General features: G+C 31.5%; 1 protein-coding gene across 2 annotated transcripts in view; it reads left to right on the forward strand.

The window, feature by feature from the left end:
* The first annotated feature begins 10,266 nt into the window (after positions 1-10,266).
* The window catches only part of LOC129919673 (potassium channel subfamily K member 18-like), a 119,466-nt gene continuing 107,267 nt past the window's right edge, over positions 10,267-22,465 (forward strand). The window contains exon 1 of one of the 2 annotated variants that reach the window (XM_056000639.1): positions 10,267-12,008. The gene's annotated coding sequence lies outside the window, so the exon portion shown is untranslated. The remainder of the gene's footprint in view (positions 12,009-22,465) is intronic. The other variant, XM_056000638.1, reaches the window with a different exon arrangement.

A 22,465-nucleotide genomic window follows, 5' to 3' on the forward strand; every position in this document is an offset into this window, starting at 1 on the left:
TTTGAATCTGTGTATTAGATGGAAAATGACATCTTTCAGTCGATATATTTATTTATAAATGCCATCTTTTTTTTAGCCTAGAAAATTTTATTTTATTAGCAAATGTACGTAGACAAGAAAATATATGTTTTTACCATTTTCAATTGTTTTTATTTGTTAAATTCGAATCATACAAAATATTATGCACATTGTTTTGTTTTTACTTGATTTGTTTTGACAAATCAGCTGGCTGTCTTAAAACTCACCTCTTCTATGGTGAGTTTGTTGTGAGGTTTCTTATGAGGTTTTCCGCAGAATACCAAATTGTGACAACCTCATAAGAAACCTCACAAAAATAACCTCACAAAAAATTGTGACTTGTGAGCATCACAACTTCAGAATAGCCCTGTAAGTCAATTAAACGACATGTCTGTCCGGCAGACAGTGATAATCCATTCTCTCTTATTTGAGAACAGAATAGGGTAAAGATATATTAAAAATAAGCTGAAAAATGGGTTTTGACGAAAATTGTCTGAAGAGTGTGAACGAAAAATATAATTCGGCCATCAGGCCAAATGACAACCGGTCTGTCCGGTAAGTTGGTCAATGTGAACCCCCCTAATCAAAGGGAAATTGCAGTTATTATTAAGATCTGAGTGAAGATGAAGTAGAAGGTTATTATTTTGGCCGTATGCTGTGGTTTTACAGAGAAAAATTTTTCTGACGATAATTACGAGAAGAAAAGTCAGTAATTTGACTTTTTCACAAGAACTATGCCAGGAAAAAATATATTTTGATCGCACATTGTTTTTTTTTATTTATTTCATATTTTTCCGCAATAAAAATACGATATTCAATTAAAATTTTCTCTTTATTTGAAGTTGGTGTTCTCAAATAAACAAACAACACGAAGAAAACTTTCAGCTTGACGTTTGAGAAATGTCAAATGTTCCAAGTGTGTGTGCAAATCCGTGAAAATCTCTCAAAAAAGAAGGATTTAAAAAAATTCGAATTCTGCTTCGTTTGAGGCGAATTTTTTTTCTATGGAACATGATTTTCAGAAAAAATTCGCTTCGAGATCGCCGAAAATTCGATTTTTCAATTGAAAGGAATTCGACATTAGAAGGAGAACCAAAGAGTAAAAGATTACGTCAGGAAAAAAAATTGTCGTATGAATAGTAGGTGTGTTTTTTTGTTTATCTATAGCTCTGTTCCATTGGAGGTGGTAGTTTACTCATGAGTAGATGTACTACAAATAACACACGATCTTCTACTCGAGGAGATACGAAAGTGTAGTTGTTGTAGTAAACTACCAACTCCAATGGAACAGGGCTTATATTGATTTTGTGCAAGAAAACGACTTCGAGATATTTGAAATCAAACAATTTACATACGTGTTAAAAACAACAAAAACTTTATCTGTATAGATTTTTGAAAAATCCAGATAATTATCCAGATTTTACTTTCTCTCGATAAAAACAGTGGTGCCAAGGTACTTTATTTGTTATTTGTTATTTTATACAGAAATATCTTAAAAACAAAAAAAAAACAAAAAGTGGAGAAAATGGGGTTTGAAAAAAGCTCTCATAGAAAAAAATAATCAAAAATTAGTTTGACATGGTTGCATTTAAATGTTAAGGGTAAATTCACAAACGTCAAACTTTTTGGTAGTGATTACATCACTGCTTTCTTGCGATGCTGATCGTTGCTCCAGGTGATTACGATGCGATGGCGATTGACAAAAAGTTTTACGTTCTAATCTTTGTTGTAATTAAAATCTGGAGCCACACATTTTAACTCTCAAACAGCTTTCCTCCACAATACTGACTTCGATTCAGTTTCACCTTCATATTTTAATCTGATTTCTATAAGTAGTTTAATTTGTGCGAGTTACAATTAAGAGGGATGCAATTTTTCATAATTTGTATGTATTTTTAAGTATGTTATGGGCTCTTTTTATTTTTTATTCCAAAAAACAACAACAAAAAAGATTTATTTTTCTTTTAACTTACTTCGACGCCATTTTTTGTGTGTTTAATTTGACGTTCACATAGTCAGCTATTACACAATCGTGTAATAGTAGGTACTCGCCTCACAGAATGATTATCAAAAGAAAATTCGAAAAAAGAGTCAAGCCTCTTGAGGCTTCGTGTAATAGCTGACATATAGGTCAATTAGAAGTATGATAATGCAGAGGTAGAGCGAAAGTGAATCGAATGTGTGAATCGAATGAGATTCACGTGAACAGCAAAATAGGGCTGTATGTTATTCGGGCTCTAGTGAAAACGGGCTATAATTTTAATGTGAATTATATTATTTTCGAGGGCTTCAAAAAAAGAGTTAAATTTTTTTGTTGGATCTATAAATAACTTTCACACAGTTCCTATATATTTGAAGGGTCCAGGGGAAAAACAGCACTATAGTCCATTCCAACTCATTTCGAGAAAAACGCATTTTACAACTTAGTGCCAGTATCGTCGCGCGAGAGTTGTTTTGTCGTAAACGCCAATTTTGGAATTTTGGGAAATCGCATTTTAAGGTTTGAGCTCCTATAAAAAGTAAACCGGCCGATAGAACTTTTTCAATTTTTAATAGAATATTTTGTGCGATATCTTCTTCTTATTTATGTTGTCAAAACTGTCACATCTGGTTTGGTTTTCAAATTATAAAGGTTTTTACCCAAAATCAGTTTGTCGTAAACGCCACCAAAATCAACTTTTTTTCCATCCCATACACGTACGACAAAGTAGATGCACGTACGACACTCCAATATACTAAGACACAATTAAAAAAAGTAAATTTTCAATTTTCTTAGTTCGTTTTTGTTTATTAATTAAACATTACAAAAATAGTTTCTTATTACATAGAAGTAGTATTGGTTTGTCTTAGAGGCTTAATTATTAAAATAAATAGATTTAAAACAGAGAAAAAAACAAAATCGGTCATCCTATGACGATAAACATAAAAAAAAAATTAAAAAAATAAATTTTTTTTTAACATGACTATAATGAAAAAAATAAACAAAGACCATAAATAAAAGCAAAATTAAATAAATATCAAATTTAAGAATTTATTCTAATTTGATGAATATTGATGCGCTTTTATATTCCACTTCTGTAATATATGTATTTGATAAATTTAATTTTACTGAATGGAATAGAAGAGAAGTTAAACTGACCAGCTTTAGCAGAGAATACTTTGAAGTCTCTAGGCAGCATTTAAATTAATTTTAATTTAACGTTTTTAAAATTCATATTATTTTTGAGATGTCACAAGAGAGAAAGCTGACTAAATACTTCTAAGTGCCAAAAGTACTTGTCGATGGAGCTATGGACGCAGTCTATTTCTTGAATCAAGGAATGTGCAGGATCCAGGTTCCGAAAATTTTTGTGTTATTGTTTTTAGAGACATTTTATATTGCAAAAAAGAAATCAAAGCAGTAGACATCACTTTGTTTTTGTTCTGGGGGACACAGGAACCACTCCAAAGAGTAAAAGTTTTAATGAAAGGGTTGTCGGAGAATATTTGACCCAAAATTTAAAAAATGGAACTAGCAATATCGTCATCACTACGACCGCTGTGTAACTCATAACTCGTTCCAAATAGCACAATAAGTGGTTTTTGGCTTTCCTGGTAAACAAAGTGTTGCTGTCATATTATATACATTTAATTTTCGTTACTCTCTCTGCCTTCATCAATGCCTTTTCAGTTTTGTGATTGTTGAACTCACTCTTTTGATAAATACTTGGGTTTGTGTTTGCCTTGAAAATCTAACAGCAGTCGCACTGATCCTTTTTTGGCTTATAAAAGTTAAAACTGTTATTGAATTTCCGTCAGTAAATATGTTGTTTGACGGGATTATATGAAGATTCCTTGTAGAGCCCTATATTTTATTTACTTATATTTAAGTGGCTTTCAAAATACTTCCTGCTTGTACTAGCCCTGCAATAGTGCGAGTCTATTATAGGAAAGCTTGCTATATGGTCCCAAACGCCTTTATTTCGATAGAAGATCAACAAGTGTACATATTTATAGGGCACACCCACTTCCATATTGTGTCAGACCGGTACTTGCGACCTTGAGGATGAGGTCTAGTATCTATAGCGGCAGGAACAAACAACAAGAACCATAACAAAATTAAATACAACATTTGAGATGTCTCTGAAATGCACTTTTTTCTTCCTTTCTTATAAATTGCACCTCTAACTTCAAATACTGCAGAGCTTAATGCAGCCCATTGTTTTTGGATTCGTTGTCCTTATAGCACATGAAGTCCTTATTTTCAATAAATACTTTTCTAGTCTTGGTCTTAGTTGTTTAGCCCGGAGATTTCTCTGGGCTAAACAACTAAGCCCAAGGGGCTAAGGTGTTGTTGTATTTAACATGTAAATTGCTTAGCCCAGACTGCGTTTTTTTTTGTCCAGTTAAGACCGGTTGTAATAAAAAACACACCTTATGTAGGCTTATGTCCCAAAGAGAATATAAACTAGAAAAGTATTTATTGAAAATAAGGACTTCATGTGCTATAAGGACAACGAATCCAAAAACAATGGGCTGCATTAAGCTCTGCAGTATTTGAAGTTAGAGGTGCAATTTATAAGAAAGGAAGAAAAAAGTGCATTTCAGAGACATCTCAAATGTTGTATTTAATTTTGTTATGGTTCTTGTTGTTTGTTCCTGCCGCTATAGATACTAGACCTCATCCTCAAGGTCGCAAGTACCGGTCTGACACAATATGGAAGTGGGTGTGCCCTATAAATATGTACACTTGTTGATCTTCTATCGAAATAAAGGCGTTTGGGACCATATAGCAAGCTTTCCTATAATAGACTCGCACTATTGCAGGGCTAGTACAAGCAGGAAGTATTTTGAAAGCCACTTAAATATAAGTAAATAAAATATAGGGCTCTACAAGGAATCTTCATATAATCCCGTCAAACAACATATTTACTGACGGAAATTCAATAACAATTTTAACTTTTATAAGCCAAAAAAGGATCAGTGCGACTGCTGTTAGATTTTCAAGGCAAACACAAACCCAAGTATTTATCAAAAGAGTGAGTTCAACAATCACAAAACTGAAAAGGCATCGATGAAGGCAGAGAGAGTAACGAAAATTAAATGTATATAATATGACAGCAACACTTTGTTTACCAGGAAAGCCAAAAACCACTTATTGTGCTATTTGGAACGAGTTACGAGTTACACAGCGGTCGTAGTGATGACGATATTGCTAGTTCCATTTTTTAAATTTTGGGTCAAATATTCTCCGACAACCCTTTCATTAAAACTTTTACTCTTTGGAGTGGTTCCTGTGTCCACCAGAACAAAAACAAAGTGATGTCTACTGCTTTGATTTCTTTTTTGCAATATAAAATGTCTCTAAAAACAATAACACAAAAATTTTCGGAACCTGGATCCTGCACATTCCTTGATTCAAGAAATAGACTGCGTCCATAGCTCCATCGACAAGTACTTTTGGCACTTAGAAGTATTTAGTCAGCTTTCTCTCTTGTGACATCTCAAAAATAATATGAATTTTAAAAACGTTAAATTAAAATTAATTTAAATGCTGCCTAGAGACTTCAAAGTATTCTCTGCTAAAGCTGGTCAGTTTAACTTCTCTTCTATTCCATTCAGTAAAATTAAATTTATCAAATACATATATTACAGAAGTGGAATATAAAAGCGCATCAATATTCATCAAATTAGAATAAATTCTTAAATTTGATATTTATTTAATTTTGCTTTTATTTATGGTCTTTGTTTATTTTTTTCATTATAGTCATGTTAAAAAAAAATTTATTTTTTTAATTTTTTTTTTATGTTTATCGTCATAGGATGACCGATTTTGTTTTTTTCTCTGTTTTAAATCTATTTATTTTAATAATTAAGCCTCTAAGACAAACCAATACTACTTCTATGTAATAAGAAACTATTTTTGTAATGTTTAATTAATAAACAAAAACGAACTAAGAAAATTGAAAATTTACTTTTTTTAATTGTGTCTTAGTATATTGGAGTGTCGTACGTGCATCTACTTTGTCGTACGTGTATGGGATGGAAAAAAAGTTGATTTTGGTGGCGTTTACGACAAACTGATTTTGGGTAAAAACCTTTATAATTTGAAAACCAAACCAGATGTGACAGTTTTGACAACATAAATAAGAAGAAGATATCGCACAAAATATTCTATTAAAAATTGAAAAAGTTCTATCGGCCGGTTTACTTTTTATAGGAGCTCAAACCTTAAAATGCGATTTCCCAAAATTCCAAAATTGGCGTTTACGACAAAACAACTCTCGCGCGACGATACTGGCACTAAGTTGTAAAATGCGTTTTTCTCGAAATGAGTTGGAATGGACTATAGTGCTGTTTTTCCCCTGGACCCTTCAAATATATAGGAACTGTGTGAAAGTTATTTATAGATCCAACAAAAAAATTTAACTCTTTTTTTGAAGCCCTCGAAAATAATATAATTCACATTAAAATTATAGCCCGTTTTCACTAGAGCCCGAATAACATACAGCCCTATTTTGCTGTTCACGTGAATCTCATTCGATTCACACATTCGATTCACTTTCGCTCTACCTCTGCATTATCATACTTCTAATTGACCTATATGTCAGCTATTACACGAAGCCTCAAGAGGCTTGACTCTTTTTTCGAATTTTCTTTTGATAATCATTCTGTGAGGCGAGTACCTACTATTACACGATTGTGTAATAGCTGACTATGTGAACGTCAAATTAAACACACAAAAAATGGCGTCGAAGTAAGTTAAAAGAAAAATAAATCTTTTTTGTTGTTGTTTTTTGGAATAAAAAATAAAAAGAGCCCATAACATACTTAAAAATACATACAAATTATGAAAAATTGCATCCCTCTTAATTGTAACTCGCACAAATTAAACTACTTATAGAAATCAAATTAAAATATGAAGGTGAAACTGAATCGAAGTCAGTATTGTGGAGGAAAGCTGTTTGAGAGTTAAAATGTGTGGCTCCAGATTTTAATTACAACAAAGATTAGAACGTAAAACTTTTTGTCAATCGCCATCGCATCGTAATCACCTGGAGCAACGATCAGCATCGCAAGAAAGCAGTGATGTAATCACTAACAAAAAGTTTGACGTTTGTGAATTTACCCTTAACATTTAAATGCAACCATGTCAAACTAATTTTTGATTATTTTTTTCTATGAGAGCTTTTTTCAAACCCCATTTTCTCCACTTTTTGTTTTTTTTTTGTTTTTAAGATATTTCTGTATAAAATAACAAATAACAAATAAAGTACCTTGGCACCACTGTTTTTATCGAGAGAAAGTAAAATCTGGATAATTATCTGGATTTTTCAAAAATCTATACAGATAAAGTTTTTGTTGTTTTTAACACGTATGTAAATTGTTTGATTTCAAATATCTCGAAGTCGTTTTCTTGCACAAAATCAATATAAGCCCTGTTCCATTGGAGTTGGTAGTTTACTACAACAACTACACTTTCGTATCTCCTCGAGTAGAAGATCGTGTGTTATTTGTAGTACATCTACTCATGAGTAAACTACCACCTCCAATGGAACAGAGCTATAGATAAACAAAAAAACACACCTACTATTCATACGACAATTTTTTTTCCTGACGTAATCTTTTACTCTTTGGTTCTCCTTCTAAGGTATTTTCAGCACTACACTACCGACTACACTTGACACCCATTGCTGCCAACCTTTTTGATGAATTTATCTGTCATTCGACTTCATTTCATCTGTTTGACAGAATGGGAAACCGACAAAGTTACGAATACCAGAGTTACGGGCGACAGAGTTACGAGAGTCAAAGTTACGCGAAACCGAAGTTACGAAAAACTAGGGTTACGAATTCTAAAGTTATGTTAAGCTATGACATGTGATTTTTGGGTTGGCAACAGTTGCGAGGAACGATATGGAATTATGGAAATACAAATAAGAGATTAACATTTTTCTCATTGGTCAGAACTAAATGAGTAAAGCGTAAATGGGTGTTATTTAATCTTGTAAAATTTTGATTGGATAGGTATAGATATACATATATATTGTTTTGTTTTTGTGAGAAGATCGCAAAAACATTGAAATAGAAAAAAAAACATAAGTATACTTATGTAAGTTTGGGGGACATAATTGAAATTAACTTCTTATTTGTCCAACTAATATTGCACCTAAGTATCAATATTCTCTTATTTATGTTTCCATAATTCCATATTGTTCCTAGCAATTGTTGCCAACCCAAAAATCACATGTCATTGCTTAACATAACTTTAGAATTCGTAACTCTAGTTTTTCGTAACTTCGGTTTCGCGTAACTTTGAGGGCCGTAACTCTGTCGCGCGTAACTCTGTTATTCGTAACTCCGTTACCATTTCTGACAGAATACGTGGCCTCTCCACATAACGAAATATTTATCAAACAAGTCGTCCTTAGAAAATTCTACCGAATTTCTACAATTCTACAATTTACATGTTAAATACAACAACACCTTAGCCCCTTGGGCTTAGTTGTTTAGCCCGGAGATTTCTCTGGGCTTAACTTTTTGAAGAGTTTTAAATCTGTGCTACCAAACTAATTTTTTCATAAATTGTTTAGAATTTGTTTAAAAACGTGAAAACTCACGTTTGGAAGGACAAAATGTATTAGAATAGTTTTGCTAGCATACATTTTTGTATCTCTTTGTAAAACATACATGAAAAATACAAGAAAATGACGAAAGGGAAAAATATGACAACTCTAAATTTTTGTTGTGTCTGCTGTTTTCGGAACATTCAATATACAGTGCTGCCAAGATTTCAGGTTAAGCCCCGAGGCGTTTTTTTTGTCCAGTTAAGACCGGTGGTAATAAAAAACACACCTATAGACAAAACAATTTTAAAATTTCGTTCGAAATTTTCTACCGTATCTGTTTTGTACGACGTACGACAAACCAGCACTGAAGAAAAAAAAGCTGAAAAATACATAGAATTTTTGTCGTAAACGCCAAAAGCTGGCGCTTACGACAAACCAAACCTAATCCGATGCTTATTTTGTGGATATACGACAAAATGCATACTAATTATCTCAGTAATGGTAAACGATAGGACAAATCTGATAACGGAAATGAAAAGAGAACGTTCTAAAACATATAACTGCATACCCAGTTTAAAAAAGTGCATTTTGGCGTTTACGACAAAACAACTCTCGGGCGACGAGTTGTACAAACGAGGGTCAACCTTGGTTCAGGAATTTAACCCACCGATTTCGACGGATTAGCTGTGGGTAAACTTCGGTTCAAGCATGAATGTGGCTATTTCGACATATATGAACCTTGAACCAGTGCTTAACTTCAGCCTTGCTACCGATTTCAAAAGATAAAAGTCGCTGATCCACGAATTAAATATTTGTACAACTGGCCCTTAGTACTAAAAGCACAATTTATTAATTTTTTCAGCAAGGCCTAAATTTGTTTTATAAAAACAAGGATGCCATCAGATAGTACTCAGTAAATACTTCAAGACCTCATCATTAGTTTATTTTTGACAAAAAGTGGACATGTGCCGTTTTTCCCCTGGACCCTTCAGTAAACAAAAGTCAAAGTGCAGATTTTAAAGATTTTGACATTTCTAAGGCCAAATATTTTAAATGAGAAAGGGCACGTTCAGGAAATATTAGGGACTAGATATTTAGGCAAAGTCATTTTCTGAACGGAAATTTGCTCAGATTGACTTAATTAGTTTGGATATGATGTTATTGTCAAATTCAGAAATTTACTTAAGAATTTTTTTTGATAGCATTGGACAGACACAAAATTTCACTTCACTTTAATAAATAAATAATATTAATTATAACCGATAATGCACTTTTTACTCGTTTTTCACACAAATAGATTTAATTTTGCTAATGTAATTTTATAATTAAAAACAATTAGTTGACAAAAAAAACTTTCCTAAACTTTAAGGGAAAATTTTCTTGCCTAACTTTCCAGTCAGCTTTCCAATAAAATTACCTAAATTGGAAAGATTTTTTCTGACAGCTGACCAATCAGAGAACAAGAAATTACCTAAATATTTAGTCCCTAACGTTTCTGAACCTGCCCAAAGTCTTTTGACTAATTTTTTCTTATCATGAAGTGCAAGTTAGAAAGTAGCACAGTAATGTCAAAATGAGAACGGTTTTACAATAGTAAAGAAGGTTTCAATTGCAGAAACTGACATCTTTGGCATTGCGAGGACTTCCACAAACACTTGGATAGTATTAATCTAAATCGATGCTTATCATTCTGTCAACTACCTAAATAAATTGTTCATGTTTGATGTCATATGAACCAAGCGATATGTATGAAGAAGAAAAGGTTCTATTTCAATATGATTTGCCATAGGTATACAAAATTTAATTCAAACGAAGAAATTCATGTTTACAAACGTCATTATCATTAGTGTCAAACCACATGTCAAAATGACATCTTTTTTCCACTGGAAATGAAAATGAACAACACTTGATTCTAGCTCTTGTTGTTTTGTGAAGCTAACTTTGGTATTTGTTCTTAGCGCATAGGAATGAAAGTCAAAAAACACACTGACCCCAATTAAACCAGCTACTCTCTTTTCTCCAGGCAATTGTTTTCATTCATATTAAAGTGTGTAGGTACCTACATGGCGAAGTCTATCATAATTTCAAGAAATCGAAAATCTCTTCTTGGCAAATACGTCGCCGCAATTACCGCTGCACAATGGTTTCCATTATTTTGCATTATCGAGAGAATTCTTTTGATACACAAATAAAATCATTCAAACTACAAGGAGTGTTGTCACATGGAAAACGCTTGCGCTGTTTTCTCTACACAAATTGGGGACACGAGAAAATACCACTTTTCAACGACTCCTACTATATAACCGAAATGAAATAAGAGACATGTGCAGACCATATTCCCGTGAGAGAATTTGGAGCACCATTACTAAATGCATAGAAGAGCCAGAACGCCGCCGCTCTGTGCAGACATTGAATATACACAGTTCGCAGAACTCTCGATTAAATTTTTTCATTTTATAACACCGTGCCATTCCAGCTATAACGTCTCTGCGGGGATACAGATCCACGTTACGCGTTTTCAACCCAGTTTTGTACCTCTGTTCACATCCGCTGGACCACTGTTCTGTTTTGAATATAAAACCCATTTTTCTAACCGGATGAATTGCAAAAAACTAACCCGTTTCATTAATTATTAAAACAAATTAAAGTTAAAATAAGAAAAAAAAATACAACTCCCCATTTTTCCAATACGGGTGACCAAAAATTCGATCTCTTTCCATAAAAAAAATTGCCATCTTTTGTGTGAAAACGTTGGGAAAACCACCCCATTCTTCAATTCTTCACTGAAAAAGGATAAAACGGATACAGAAACTTGTGACAAATAAAAATTCTCCAATATTTATGTAGTTGCACAATAATAACATATTTTGTTTCCGTTCGGGTGTTTTTCGTTCAGTGAACCACGTAAACAGTGAAAAATTTCCTACCTCTTAAAAAAAATCCCAAAAAAATTGCACAGTTAAAACCGCAGTCAGTATACCTACAATTCTACAATCTACACATAACCCTCCTTAAATGTGTGTTTACACTTGCATGCATGCATTTGGATTAAAAAAACAAGTACCTACGAGTGTCTATACAGAAAACCAAAACCATCATTTATATTAATCGTGTGTAGTGTACCCACAGGTTTTAATCTACTAATGGTGTTCTAATTATTATTATCTGTTCCACATTTTTGGGATTATAAAATGTTTTCAACTTCAAACACGGATCTACTTCGTTTTTGCTGTCGTTGTCATCAACACTATCGCAGTCGCCACCATTAACCAAATGCAAAACGTTCGTGTACCTACCGTTATTATTCGTCGTCGTTAGTGTCGTCGGTCCTCGTGACGTTCAATGGCACACACAACTAATGGATGTTAATTGAATTTAACTAGGATTTTAGCAAAAAAGAAAACACACCACCACCCGGTGAAACAGCGAATCGGTAAGAAGGTGGGGAAACATTTTCTTGAAATTTACTTATTTTTTGCATGATCCCGAAACCCGAAGTGGGTGTTACTGGCCTGTGTGTGAATGTCGGGTGGGAGGTGAAAAACTTATGAGATGGCCTCTTTCGAAAAGGACATAATATCCTTGGGTAATTTATTGATGTCTTTTAAGGGTTTAGGAAAACTTGATAATGGGATTTGGAGAGGAAAGCAGGCGTTAAGCTTTTATAATAACCGTCTACATCTCGCGAGTTTCACGAGCACATAAAACATTCGTTTAATGTGCGTCTTCAGGGGAGAATTTCCGCATGGTTTATATTCAAAAATATATGTAGGGAGTAGATATGTACCTTCATTTCTTTATTCAAGGACCTTTGTGGATAATACGACATCACAGAATGCGAGAGCACTCTGAAAAATAATGGTTGGTTTTGTTGCCATTAATGATGGATCATGTTTTCAACATCAGAGTCTACTTGACAAGATAATGCCGGGTATTCTAAAACGTATTTACCTAATTAATGGTCTGAGCGCCCCCTCAAGTTTCTTAAATCCCACAAAACGAGGCATATAAAAACATAAGTTTCCAACATCAACCATACTCCCAACTCTCCTTGCTATACATACATCCTTGTTTTTTTTACTCGCTCTAGATTTCCCCCACAGGTTTTTGATTTTTTTTTTGCGTTGTACATATAATGACATAGCATTCTTTCTGTCACAGAAAGTCAACAAATCTTCTTCAAGGACTCTCATTCTATCAAAATACTTTCATGCTCAACTCTTCCTCTTCAAAAAAAAGAAGAATATTAGCATGTAATCCCAAAAAAAATATCCTGTCTTTTCATGGCGGAAAGAGATTATCAAACGGTTGGTGTGTGTGACGTGACAGAGCAAATCAAGGGGGAGTTGGTGATTCTTTTTTGTCATTTTGCATATTTTCTTTTCATATGTATAAATATAATATCTTATATCTACAACAAGGAGTGCTCAGTAAAAGAAATATGATTTTGAAAACTAAGAGAAAATGTTATTTTTTCGATCAAAATTGTTAAACATAAACACAGTTCAAGTATATCCAAACAACTTTTCAACAGAAAATATTTATGTAGCATGTATGTACCTTATCTATACTGATTTTATACCTGTAAAAGAATTGACTGTTTAAAATAAAGACTGGTGTGCATAGGGACCGGAAGTACCTACCAAACAAATGCACATTACAGGTTCATATCAACTGTTGTTTTGAGCATATACCAGACAGAACTATTTTTATTGATTAAATTATTTAAGACAAATGACAGCATTTTATAATTTGTGCGACATATTAACTTGTCAGTAGTTCTTTGATTACCTACCAAAAACGACGACATGTCGACCTTCCCTCATCGACTTCTACTCTTTAATTTTTTTTTATGGGAAGCATGTATGGTCAAAATGAGCAAAACACTGCCCAATATCTTGGCATAACTATTTATATACATATATAATATATCAGGTGATTGATTTTATACGAGTATTCGTCACTCATAGAAATTCACTTTGTAGGTTCACATTATAGAAATCAAAACTATTTTTAACAATTATGAGAACTAGATGGTACCACTAGATAATTTAATTGACATTTTTGTCAAAAAAGTAAATTTTCACTCTGTAAAAACGTCGGAAAAGAAGTAGAACTTCAAAAAATCAATTTTTCTTCTTTCTTTTAACCGCGCTCTTGTTTTTGTCACTCAAGAATCTCTTAATAATTTTTAGTATTTAAATTCCTAATGAAAACGTTTACCTGACGAACAGTTTCTTAGTCACCGAATTTGGACTTTATATTGCCCTTTTTGGATATTATCACTCTTATTAAAATAAATTCAATTTATGCACAGAAAAAAAAAACAAAAAAAAAAAAACAAGTATACGCCATAGTGAACAATATTTAATACTTTTTTGCTAATGTTCATTACAGCTTTTGGGAAAAAGTGCAACAAATTGTTCATTTATGTTCATTGTAAAAATAAAAATTTTATTTGAAAAAAAAAATGAAATAAAAAATGAAATGGATATTATTGGCAATCCAAAGCAAAATAGGTTTTAATCACACTTCGAAGTTGGTTTTATTCAAGTATTTCAGGAATATTTTGGAATTAAGAAACAATTGAAGCATCATGCTCCCATACGTAATCACCTCAACATTTGTCGCGTTTTTACTTAACATTGTTTGATTTTCGATTTTTATAATGAGCCATTTGAAATTTAAGAAAAAAGAAATAAACGACCCACGGGCCCATTTAAAGAAAGAAAAAAGGGTTATTTATTTTACGTTCAGCTACAAGTTTGAAAAAAAAAGATATTTTTTGTGTTACCTACCGTTTCTTAATTATTAAGGTTTTTGACCCTAGGGTAGAGTTGCCTAATTGCGGCCGTCTCCAGTTTTCTGCTACCTTGCGGAAAATCGTTATAACTAGTGATTTCGTAGGGTTTATTCCAAATTTTTGCTGTAATCTTATATGTTAGAACAGCATGAAAGCGAAAACTTGGAATAAACCCTATGAAATCACTAATTATAACGATTTTCCGCAAGGTGGCCGGAAACTAGAGACGGCCGAAAATACCTATTTAATGGGAATAGCGGACGGAGGGTATTTCCAGACTTTTCAAGGATTTAAATCGACTCCAATACCTGTATAAAAAAAATTAGCCTGTTTCATTGAAAAAATATATTTTCACAAAAAAGTTTTGGAAAATATAGGAACAAAGAGCCTCCTTACACGATATTAGTTCTTCCTAGGGTGCCAACGTTATTAAACAACTTCAATATAAACACCTTTCCCTTTTTTAAAAACGATGTTTATATTGGAGTTGCTTAGTAGCTTAGTAAGTCTTCTGAGCGGAGACTATTTAATAAAGTAATAAGAATTAAGATAATTATTGATTTTTTGCCATTTTCTTCTGGTAACTTAATCGAAAACCCAAAATGTTAGATGGCTAGTTAATACATATTTAAAATCAAAGGATAGCTTGTAATGAAAGCATTAAAATATAAAGTACGAGTAATTTCCTATACCTTTTAAAGCAAAATTTTTAATACCACATTAGAAGCTTGCAGTTTTTCCTGTCGTTTCCCTGCACAATATAATACAAAATAATTTGATTTATTGAATTTGACAGCTATAAATAAAAACCTTTCAGAACACAGGTTTTTCATAGGTATACAATCAATTTATTCTAGACACTCATGTTAATATTCAATATATAAGAGTTCAAAACAAAAGTTTCTTGCTGGAAACATCTATGGATATATGAAAGTATTTTTTTTTTTTTTTTTATCAAAACGTCAGAGCATAGTATTTATATATACAATATACATACACCTCTAACATAAATCTTTCATGCAAAGACGATGTGTTAACATACATACTCGTATTTCCTGTCACATGTTATTCCTGCTTAACTTGTTGAAGTGTAGGATTAATATTTAAGTAGTATAAATCCAACAAATGCCAAAAATAAAAATCTGTTTAATAAATCAAAAAACACATTACATCATCTTAAAAAAAATAAATTTTTGGCAGTTTGACGCACAAAAAAAAAAAATAAACAAGAAGATTTGTTCTATCAATTGAATTTCACTGCGCAAAAACTTAGTCAACTAAAATGGGTAAAAAATCCACTCGTTAAGCCTTGAATTTGTCACAAATCGGGCTCTGTTCAAACCAACAATTTTCCGCAATTTGTTTTAATTTAATATGACTTGTTTTCACAATGACATTGTGACTATAATGCATCGAGAATAAGACGAAATAGCAGGTGTAGAATATAAGTAGTTCATATTTCACACATAGAAAATTGAAGAAATAAATAAATTGATGTAAATATATCTCCTTGTCGTTGGTCTGGTAGGCCCGCCCTCTTAAATGGAACTTGTAAATTAATTATGAAAACTTTTACCTGACGAACAGTTAATTAACTACCGAATTCGGATTTTATATTGCCCTTTTTTTGATATCATCACTCTTTTAAAATAAATTCAATTTATTCACAAAAAACAATCCTAAAAAAAAAAAACAAGTATACGCCGTGCAAAAAATTGCTGATTTACTTAAGCTATATTGAGAATTATGTGTGCATTTTGTTAATATATAAAGTTTATTTTGAAAAAAAACAAACAAATAAAATGAAATGAATTACATTGGCAATCCAAAACATTACAGGTTTTTATCCACACTTTTTTGTAGTGTCTTAGATAAAAAAATAGGAAACTAAAGCTTTTTATCTACATTATGTTATAGGTTAGGTCATTCTATCAGCAGGAGAGCTGATACACTTAGACCATGATTGCTCCATTCTGATACCACAGTAAATCTTTAAAATTTTTCTTCCTAGTCGTTGACCCATTTGGAGGTTGTATTTGCTAGATCACTGAGATCGTTATAATGAATTCTCCTAAATGGTGTCTACGTTTAGTTCCAGTACTGGACAGATCTGTTTAGTCGCTATACATACATGTTGTGATATTATTCCACCTAAGGTTTGTTTTATTTTAAGCTGTTGTTTGAGCCTTAGTTTATACTTAGCGATGAAGATACTTATGTTGACCTTTGTTTAGTAATAAAGGAATCTGTGTTCCACTTTTGGCAAGTTTATCAGCTCTTTTCCTGAAATGTCTCTGTGGCCCGCCACCCAGCAAAGGTAAATGTTAAACTGCTGTGCCATCTCCATCAGAGATGATTGACAGTTAAAGACAGTTATTGTATTGGTAGAGACAGAATCAAGAAATTTAATGGCTGCATGGGTGTCCGAGAAGATACGGTTACATACGGTTTCATCCTATCTCTGAAACGAACTTACGACAGAGAACGAACTATTCAACGAGCGTTGGCTATTTCGTATCAGTTCTTAATAGCTAGGTCCTAACCTTTCCCAATTTATCCTATAGTTAGCTTTAACTTACCTAATAGCTTTAACTTACCTAATATTTCTCCTAAAGGGAAATTAAAAAAAATGTTGATGTTGATCAACCTGAAAAAGAAAAGTGTTTTGAAACCGTGCGGAGCCCTATGAAGGGTTCAATTGTATTAAGATGTGAGTATAATTTATATTCAAACTGTGTCTATAAGCATAAATAAAAATTAATTCTTAACAAATGGCAATCCTGACTTTTGCCGGGATTGCTTTGTTAGTTTTGTTTATTATCGGTTTGCATGTTCATTTAAGTGTTTGTTTATATTTTTTTTAAATGTCATAGTATTTTGTATTAAATTTGTTAATTCTCTTAAATTTAATAAAGTTCATCAGTGTTGCTCAAAGTCAAATTAACTATTTAAGAAAGCATATCTCAAAGTCCTTTTAGTACCAACTTAACCAAATAAACCTAATAAATAAGTGTGAATGTATTTAATAAAACCTACAGCTTCGTTGAGAAGTTATTGCTGACGTGAACACGGATCTTTAAATAAAAGTGGTCCACCAGTTATCAAACAGATAGAGACAGACAGGCATAATTGTCAAACTTCCTTAAGTCTCTATAAGTCGAACATTTTTTTTGATCACTTTGCGTGTACAATAGTTTTTGTTTTCATTTCTTTAAGTAGAAATTTCTCTAATTCGAATTTTTCGTCTTCCATTTTGATAGTTCGACTTATAGAAGTTCCACTGCTTTATGAATTCTATTATTAATTAAGACATCCCCAAAACATGGAGTATCGTACAAAAATGTTGAAGAAATTATCACTAGGTTAAAAGAAAACGCTCGGTCTTAAAAAATATTTCTCCTAAAATGTTTCCTGTTTGATTTATAAAAGCGTGAGATCAAACCTACATTGATTGGTTTCAAACGATTTTTCTTCCATTTTTTTATGAATTTCAATAATGGGCGTAAGTCTTCTTATATATTATATTCTCGACTAAACATACACTGATTAATAACAAATACTTTTACCCAGAATATTAAATGAGCACCTGATGTTCACATAAGGTTGAAAAACCCTTGGTCTTCTTTGCTGCTTCGGCAATTCACCAGGGAGCTGTCCGTCAGTTTTATTCTCAAAAAGTTAATATTGTGATAAATTGGGTTAATAATTTTATAGATTTTTTCTTGGTGGAAAGGATACCAAACAGGGATGGAAAATTAAATTTTTTAATTGTACTGAAAATTAAATTTGGATTGTACTGAAATGGATACAATTGTATTGAAATATATTTTTCACACGAGAAATTAATATAAAATTTAATCAAAATATTTTATTTACATAAAAACTCTAAAATTTTGAGTATACATTTCACTATTTTCTGAAAAGAGTAATTTTTATTTAATTTCGGTATGAATAAATATGGAAAAAAGTCCATATTCACAAAAGACTACAAGTAGGTTATAAAAAATTAAAAAAAAATGCAAATCGTAGGGACCAAAAGTGCAATTTTGGTTTTCAGGTAATAGCTCAGTTTTGAACTTAAAATTAGTTTACAAACTTAAATATTCGACAAGTACCAAAAATCTATGAAAAGACATAAAGAATAAAATGTTTTCTTTGATTTTGAAATTTAATCTACACTAACAGCCAACATGCTTTTTCCATATAAAAGTTTGCAGGTCTTCAGACTTAATGCTGTACTTTGAAAGTTGTTTTCATTTTCTTTTCCGAATTTATAACAGAGTGAATTCAGTGTTTTGCATTTCGACTTTATTAGTCTCTAATTGAATAGCATTTTCAATATTTGCTGATGAATGTAAAAAAAAGTTTACAATCAGTTTTATAAATATTAAAAAAAAAAAACAAGTCACTATACTCAAAAAAAGCTGAAACTAAATTAAAACTTAAACAAAAAGATCTTTCGTTTTAAATACTTTCGATTTCCTTTTTTTTTTTTAATATTAGATTGCAAAAAAATTTTTAAGACACAGATTAAGAAATTGTATCAAATTTAGACAAATTGTATTTTTTTATTCGAGCAAACCCATTTGTATCGAATTCGATACAATTGTATTGACTTTTCCATGCCTGATACCAAAACAGAGGAATTCGTTATTTTTTGTTCCACGAAATATTTGAAGAACATGTTGTGTATAAAAAAAAAACATGTTATATATGTATACGTATATACGAGTTTGTAAGTAAAAATTGATTTTAGATCGCAGGAAAGTTATTATGTCGTATTTACTTTTAGTATTTCTAGTCTAAAAGGATATTCAACAATGTTAAATCTTAAAGCATAGGAGGTATACCGTTTACGTGTAGGTACGTACATATATATGCGTATAAAAGCTTGTGTTTTCACTACCATGGGCGCCATAAATTGATAAAAAGAGCACGCCTACATGCATACATTATATTGACAATTTATAAAAACAAATTGATTTTGATTTCGGTATTTAAGGATTTCAAACATTTATTAATAATCCATTAAGAAAAAGAAGCTTTTGTAGACAATCAATTACGAATTTCTATAAAAAATCAACTTTCCCTTAAGAGCGAGAGAGACAGATACCAAACGCTAAACAGAATTTATGTGCTCCCATTTCGCGAACAATTACCTACTTATAGCAATCGTTTTGACGTTCATAAGTTTCACAATAGAAACACAATGAACTCTTTAATAAATTGAATGAGAATAAATAAAACTTATCTTGGTTTATAGGGGTGTTCCTATTCTTTTTAAATAATGTGTCTGAAAAACGCTAGAAAGAATAGCACAGTTAGAAAAAGAGTGTTTACAAAGTTTAATTTGTATTTTTTAGTTTTTATTATTTTTGTTTTATATTTTTCTAAAATTATAATAAAACATATTAGGAAATTTTTTGATGCTAGATATCTTTACCTTAACCCAAGGCAATCTGACTTCCCTGAAAAAAGTTATGCATGCAAAAATCTTTATAATTGGAAATCAAGAAACTTCATACCAATTTCCGGGGCTAGTTTTTTGAGAAAAAAAAAATTTAATTTTATCTACGATTGATGGCATTTTTATCAATACAGGTTTAATTTTAATTCAATTTTTCTTATTTTTTCTTCGTTATTGGTTTAATTTTAGTCTAGTTGCAACACGCAACTTGCCACATGCAACTTGCCATATGCAATTTGCCACATGCAACTTGCCACATTGTACTTACATATAAATCTATACTTTTTTTAATTTATACTTCTTTGTCAGTACTTTTTATTCTTGTCCAGACGTTAAAAAGTCGCTAAAATGTATAATATGTAGTATAGGGGAGAGTGGGGCAGTTTTGAACACGGGGCACATTTGAACACTGCATATAAAATATTAGTATATCAATCTTTTTTAGAAGTATTTCGATATTTGAACCCGTCAACACGATATCCATAAATGTCAACGACTTTCCATCGTTATCTCGGCTGACTTTCAGATTTATAGGTGGAAGGTGATTTTTATAGTGGTTGCATTATTTCAGTTTTTTAGTTGTAAGAGTTTAAAAAAAAATTGGTACGTGATTTCAAAAGGCAATACAATTTTTGTTAATGGTTAATGAATTTTAAACTAATTGACGGTGAATTTTTGAATGAATATATTAATGCTAAATATTTATTCAACATTTTATGTCGTTGACACAGTGGGGGCACTTTTGAACAAGTATGGTGGGGCACTTTTGAACATGTTCAAAACCGCCCCCGAGCAGTTTGTATCAGACATTTTAAGGACACTTGAATGTGTTTTATTTAATAAATCGTAATGTTCTTATAAAAAAAAATAATGAAACTAGCATTTGTGGGCAAAATTAAAGAAAAAATGGTAATATGAACAACATAATTGAAGATTTAAAAAAATGCCTGAATTCTTCAAGTTCTGCTAGACTGTTCTCGATGAGAACTCGATTATATACCGCTTAAGCGTTATAGAAATTAAAGTCAGACTACCTACACCAATTAATGCTCCTGGTACATGAAGAACATCAGCTTTGTTAACATTTGGATTTAATGTCTAGAAATATATCTATATATATTGAAAATAAATCTATTTTACTCTGAGAAGCATAAATGGTATGAATACCATTTTTCTAAGATATATTTTAAATGAATTTTTCTTGGTTTTTGTTTTTCTTTTGAACTTATAAATGTGATAAACTGATAACTATAGTTTAAATTTAAATGTTATTTGTTCTGAGTTTTTATTATTTGTTGGTTAATTGAATGTGATATAATAATCAATTTGGAGTTTTTGTATGTTCTTATTAAAAAACTAATAAAAAGTTAAGTTACAAAATTTTCGATTTTGATTTTTTTTGCATATTTGGCATTGTCTCTGATTTATTCTCATTTAGTTTTTTAGCCTAGGTCTTTAAATTAATCAGAAATTCCAATTACTTTTGAATTTTTTTTCATTTTTATATGCAAATTGCGGTATTTGATTTGGTGTTTTCCTCTATAACTCAGAATTATAAAAAATGTAGTTAGGGCCCTTACGAGATTATAGGCAGTATAAAACACTAAATGTGCCATAAAAATCCGAAAAATGCTGCAAAAATCCAAAATATTAAAAAAAAAAAAAACAACACCTATTTAAACAAAATTAAATAATTCAGTCTTTTATTAATGGAAAGTTTTCACAGGAATAAGTAAATAGAATTTACATAAACTTCATGGCATACAATTACGATAATATGTTAACGTTTTGATTCTAAATGTCTCTATCTTTTTCTATTGATTAATCAGTCAGACAGGAACAGTCAAACTTTAAAATTAAAAGTTAAAGACAGACAGACAGAAATATCGTAATATCATGTCTGTTTGTTGTCTTGAGTTCGATTTTTTTCCGAATCCTAAATCGCAGTTAAAAATGAAGCTAATCCAGCACCATTTTATTCTGGACAAAAATATCTTTAAAACAAATCAAAAATGTGTGAATCGTCTAGTTTAACTGAAAGCCCCTGTATAACTAATATATTTTTGTTGTCATAGCTCGTGTTCCATCTTCCATATATCATAAACTTTTTTCATACAAAATGAGCTCATCAGAGTCTCTTATTGACTAATCCTATGAGTATCGTGGTCCCATTTTTTGTTTGTTTTATTCTCTTTTTGCACTCCAATATCTCTCATTTCTCTCTGCCGTCTCTAAAGAACCCTGAAACTCTATAAACTAAAATTCAAACTCGAAACACCAATAAAAGATTCTTCGTTGGATGATCTAAAATTTCTATATAAAGAAGTCGAATTTAAATTCGAAAGTTTTCTCACAAAAAACTTCTTCAACAAATTGTGCTTTGCATTCGGTTGGTTTTGGTTGTGTTGCGGTCTTGGTTTTCGCCACCACCAACGCAACGTAGCTATTCTGTATCCTTGGGGACTCTTTAAGAGTTTCAGCAGTCCCATAGTAAAAGCGAAATAACTTTTTTCTTACTCAAATTATACGCTCGTGTTCCACTAGAGTATGTGAGCGAATTTTAAGATTATATGCTTTTCAAGAAAAACAAACTTCGAAAGGAAAAAAGTTTTTCTTTTAAACATAATA

Source organism: Episyrphus balteatus, chromosome 4 (assembly GCF_945859705.1).
Source record: "Episyrphus balteatus chromosome 4, idEpiBalt1.1, whole genome shotgun sequence".
Taxonomy (NCBI): domain Eukaryota; kingdom Metazoa; phylum Arthropoda; class Insecta; order Diptera; family Syrphidae; genus Episyrphus; species Episyrphus balteatus.